The sequence below is a fragment of the Physeter macrocephalus genome, chromosome 9, assembly GCF_002837175.3.
Source record: "Physeter macrocephalus isolate SW-GA chromosome 9, ASM283717v5, whole genome shotgun sequence".
In the NCBI taxonomy this organism is placed as follows: Eukaryota; Metazoa; Chordata; class Mammalia; order Artiodactyla; family Physeteridae; genus Physeter; species Physeter macrocephalus.
The window spans coordinates 26624474-26630257 of NC_041222.1; positions in this window are offsets into that span (position 1 = coordinate 26624474).

The window sequence follows — 5784 nt, forward strand, 5'->3', positions numbered from 1 at the left end:
GCTGGGCCCGTGAGCCATGGCCGCTGAGCCTGCGTGTCCGGAGCCTGTGCTCCGCAACGGGAGAGGCCACAACAGAGGGAGGCCCACATACCACAAAAAACAAACAAACAAACAAAAAACAAAAAACTACAATGGGGTATCACCTCACACCAGTTAGAATGGGCATCATCAGAAAATCTACAAACAACAAATGCTGGAGAGGGTGTGGAGACAAGGGAACCCTCTTGCCCTGTTGGTGGGAATGTAAATTGATACAGCCACTATGGAGAACAGTATGGAGGTTCCTTAAAAAACTAAAAATAGAATTTCCCTATGATCCAGCAATCCCACTACTGGGCATATACTCAGAGAAAACCATAGTTCAAAAAGACACATGCACTCCAATAACCGGTTTGCAGAGCAGAAATTGAGACACAGAAGTAGAGGAAAAACGTATGGACACCAAGCGGGGAAAGCGGCCGGGGGGGTGGGGTGTGATGAATTGGGAGATTGGGATTGACATGTATACAGTGATGTGTATAAAATGGATGGCTAATAAGAACCTGCTGTATAGAAAAATAAATTAAATTAAATTTAAAAAAAGAGAGACCATGGCTTTCTTCTACAGTGATTCAAATTGGTTTTTGGACATGAGACCCAGAGTTTTTCCTATTGTAATAGAGCAAGTAACCTTTCAGTAGGAGGCCATCTATTTCATTCCTAGGGACACTGTGACAACTAGCCAAGGCCAAAGATCCCTGTGGGTCAAATACTGTGATATCCAATTCACCCTGCCGTCCATTATGATACCTGCACCCAGCTAAGTCTTTGGCAGTTAAGTCCTTGCACTTGGCCTCTGTTCTTCTGGGATCCCATCACCCCCAGTGGATTCAGGAGCCAATCTCAATGGTGGAATCTCCCATCCTCATATGTGACCGATAGAGGAGAGCCACCACAGGGCTTTTCAAGGATACTACTGCTCCCCCCACTAATGAATTCCCCAGTGTTGTAGGGAAAGGAAAGTCCTCTGGGCCCCCCCTTGGGGAATGTAGTGGGTGGGTGGGCGTGCAGGTTGTCAGTAATAACTCTCTTCCAACATCTCCCATAAGCCTTTTGATTCCTTCCTTTATAACACAATAGGGAAGATGCTCATCATTGAGTCTCAATTTCACTCAAACAGCTAAGTAAACTATAGTCATAACCAGCTGTACAAACCAACACATTAAGCCCATAATCTCAGGTAAGGCACTCGTATCAATAAATTCAACATTTATTGAATGTATTCAACTGTCCTTCTTGGTCTAACACCCTTAGAATCCATTCCTGCACATACTCCCCAGGACGCTGCAATGCAGTTTAGCAAAATCTTGCCATTCTTTCAGTGTAGAAGCTGTATCTTCCCAGATCACGCTCTGTACTTGCCCTGTTTGAACATGTGGAGCTCTGATGCCAGTTGTGAGTCTACTGGCCATAAGAGGGGGCAGGGTTAGGTCTTGAGGAGAAAAGGTATCCCTTGCAAGATAACTGCCCTGGGCGACCTCATCAAAGTGTCCTTAAGCAAGGGAAAGTGAGTATTCCCACACATAACTTGCAAGCTGCTTCCACTGGCAGGGGAGACTCAGAATAACTCAGAGGCTCCAAACTTTCAGCTTCATCTGAGCCCACCCGAGAGCCCCATTTTAACTCTCTCTTTTTTTTGGAGGCACAAATATGACAAATTTTTTATTTCAAAGTCTCAAATTTTGACCAGCAGAGCACCACTGACATGGGCACCCTGATAGAACTTTATGATTTGGTTACCAGAAATGATTATGCCACATATAATTAAGGCTAACCAATCAAAATCCAAGTTCCCACTCCTTCCTAATCAATGGCTTAACTCTCACACAAGAGATTGGCAAGGCTGTAAATTCAACTCACTTTGTAACTATGCAAACCACACAATTAAATTTTATGTCATTTTCAGCAATATTTACCCTAATTTACCTTATTTATTTATAAGAAATAAATTTACTATTTTAGTAAATAATTTATATTATTATTGGTGCTTATTTCTAGTTAAGCTCTCTGGTTCTCTGATTGTGACCCATCTTTGAGGGTTGTTTCTTGAGACCACTCCACTTAGGGTCTAATCAGGTGGAAAAAAAGGAAGTTAATGCAAAAAATTGTTAACTAGGTAATTTGGAGGTAGCAACTGCAGGAAGCAGCTACCACCATCAGGACTAGAAAAACAAAGGGAGGGACTTCACTGGTGGTCCAATGGCTAAGACTGCACTCCCAATGCAGGGGGCCCAGGTTCGACCCCTGATCAGGGAACGAGATCCCACTTGCCGTAACTAAAAGATCCCACGTGCCGCAATGAAGATCCCATGTACCACAACTAAGGCCTGGAGCTGCCAATAAATAATTTTTTTTTTAAAGGGAAAGGTTGGAATTATTTAAACTTAGTAGCATATGGCATGAGCTCTTAGAGCTGAAACTCACACCTCTGCAGTGGGTAGCTGCTTGCCTGGTGTCTCTGAGCTTGGAGAAGGGTTCCTGGCGGGCTGGGGCACTCCATTCTGGATGGGCCTGTGTGAGCCCCAGCATCTCCACCCAGCCCTCAGCCTCCCAGTGGCTGCTCTCTGCGGAGCCTCCAGGTCTCACCCTGCACCTGTGTGGTTCAGGATCAGCCAAAGGTTGAAGGGGAATTTCTACACCGACTTCCAGGGTTCCCTCTCTGTGGTTCCTCCCTCTTTTGTGGCTGCCTCCCCACAAAACCCAGCTACCTGAGCCCTGAACTCTGATCTCTGCCTCATCTGTCCAGGAGACCTTCTGCCATCTTCTTGGGCTCCACCTCCCCATACTGTGGCCTGGGAAACCTATCTAGGAGAAAGGTCTGGGTAGATGTGGGGCTCACGTTATGTGTGTCCCCTCTCAAGGATCACAGCCCCACGATGGAAAATACTATCCAGTGCCTGCACACAGCTGTTTTCTTTATCTGTCCAGGTTTTATAGTTGTTTATGGCAGGAGGGCAAAGCCCTCTACCATTTTACTTTAGCTGCTCAGCATCCAAGGCCCCATCTTTGCAGAGCTCTACATCTTGTATGTTCCCTCTTACACAGTATTGGATTGAAATCTGTGCCCCTAGAACTCCCACCCCTCATTCATGGGCTTCTCTCTGGAAACACACCTCTCCTTCTACTCTGGAATGGTCCAGCAGAGGCCTGGAGACAGGGCTTTCGTATTCCCTCAGCCTGGGTGGGGACCTTCTATGCCTGGCTTGACTGTCATGCTTGAGATTCAAGGGTATGGCCTGTGGATGGAGGGACCTCTGCTCACATGAGCCCCTCTCCACTCCTGGAGGGCAGGGTAGATATGAACAGAGCCATTCATATCTACATTCACAGGAGGAGTGAATCGGTTGGGACGTTCACACCCATGTTAGCAGCTGCTGGGTGTGCGTGCATCCACCTTGAGTGCGGCATTAGCCAGCTTTCCCTGTGTGCCCGTTGGGAGCAGAGGAGGTAGACACTCACTCCATGGGAGCTTATACCTGCCACGTGGCAGAGGTGCCTCAACCCCCTTTCCCGCCGGGAAAATTCATCTCCATATTTCCCATAATGCTATGGGCCCACAGGTGTTGCCCACAGTGTTAACTGGTGCTCTGGGAACCAGAGTTCGCTGGGCTATGGGCTCACGGGCAACTTTTAAAAGGAAATGGATGCCTATCACCTTCAAAGCTTTGGAATGTTTTCTCCTACCAGATACCACAGGCTCAGTGTTGGAAAATGAGTCTTCTGCTTTAATTCTGAGTCATGCTTACAGAATGCTCTTCCTACTATTTAAAAGGCATGTAGATCATTGTAAATGTGCCTCTGTGACTGTGTATTCCAACCTGCACTAAGCACACATTAACTTCATCATTATGACACCATTCAATTACTGCACTCTCAATGTTTGCATTAAAAGCTGGCAAATCATTCCTGTGTACATTTATTTGCCAATCACGACCAGCTTTTGTCCAGTCCAGGTCTCAGGGCACTGTACCATGGGAATCGTGGCTCAGTTTGAAGGACTTAGAGATCCTCTCACCCAATCCCTGATGCTTTGATCCCCTCCACACTCCTTGCCATCCTTGAACTCCTCCACTGACAGGGAGCTCACTACCTCTGGAGCAGTCCATTCTCACTTTGGACAGCCATGCCCATTTGAAAGTTTGATCCCACTAGGAAGGATGTTTCTGAAAACCAGCATGGAGCTTATCTCTTTTGTTTTCAAGCCGTGCTTTGTTCCGTTTAACATTATAAGTGTTTCCTTTACATCATTAAACGATCTTGAATTTCTGCAAGTATACAAAACCACATATTTACAAATATGCCTTCATACTAGACATGCGATTTATCATTGCTATTTCACTAAACAATATATTACAAACATTTTTTCATTGCAGTTAAGCTACCTCTCCTTCCTCATTTTCAATGCCCAGATAATCCCTTATTGTTGGATATACCATAATTTATTTAATCATTGCCTATCAGTGGGCATTTAGGTATTTTTCCAATTTTTTGCTGTAGTGACCAACTCCAGAATGAAATCTTCACACATAGTGATATTTCCTTAGGAGAGGCTTATAGAAGGGTGTAGAAGGTCAAGGGGTGTGAGCACTTTTAAAGACCATTACAGGTAAAGACAGCAGCCTCCTGGTTGAAATCAATTGCTAATAAGTACTGAGAGCCATGTAGAGCGCTATACCGACATTATTATATTTAGTTCTTATCACCATCTACCACCACTCCCATGGTGCTTGCCTGTACCTGTTCTATGTATCTGCTTGCAAGGGAAGAGCTGGAGCAGGCCAGGCAGCTGGCCCTGCTCTGACCACTACATAAAGTGGCCTCTGCAGGGGCTCCTTTTGGGAATAAGGACATCTCCTGAAAGCTGCAAACTGGAAAGGACCTGGGCTTGAAAAGCAAAATGGACATCACACAAGAGTACTGTAGCTGGTCAAGCTGAGCAAGCACAGGGGCCACAGGAATAAAAATCTGACTGAAAGAACCTGTTCCACTGCGTCTTCCCAACACGCACACCCCACTATGCCACAGATACGTTGCCGCTTGTGCTCCAGGACATCAGAGCATTATTTGCAGTAGCAAAAGTACTGAAAACAACTGGTTAAATAACTATGTTTTTGTGCAGTTAGACACTTTGCAAAGTTAAAATGTCCAAGGACAATCCAAAACGTATCACCATCTCATCACAGCCAAAGTCACTGCTGACTTTGAGATGCACCATGACTTTATGTGGTGCATTATGGCAGAAAAAAGCCAGTTAAACTCCACTCCATTGATTGCATTTACAGGACGGTCAGTTTCACAGATGGTAAGAGGTGGGGAAACTATGGGAAATACCGTGGGTAGAAAAACCAAGTGCAGAGTAATGTGTAGAGCATGCTTGTGTGTGTGTGTGTGTGTGTGTGTCTGTGTGTGTTTAAAGGGAGGGGCCATGCAATCATACGTGGTTTTATAAACATACAAAATTCCTGGAAAGATACCCAAGAACCTGATAAAAGGTGTAGACTCTTGAAGCTGGGGGGTGGGATACTGGGTCATAGGGTGGAAGGGAAGCCCTCTTTTCATAGTTACATCCATTTGTAAACTTTGAAATTTTAAACTATATATTCCCTTTTTAAAATAAAACTTAGAAAACTATTAAATACAAAATAAAATAAAAGAGCGCATCCTTCTGTATTTTTTTTTTTTTTTTTTTGCGCTACGCGGGCCTCTCACTGCTGTGGCCTTTCCCGTTGCAGAGCACAGGCTCCA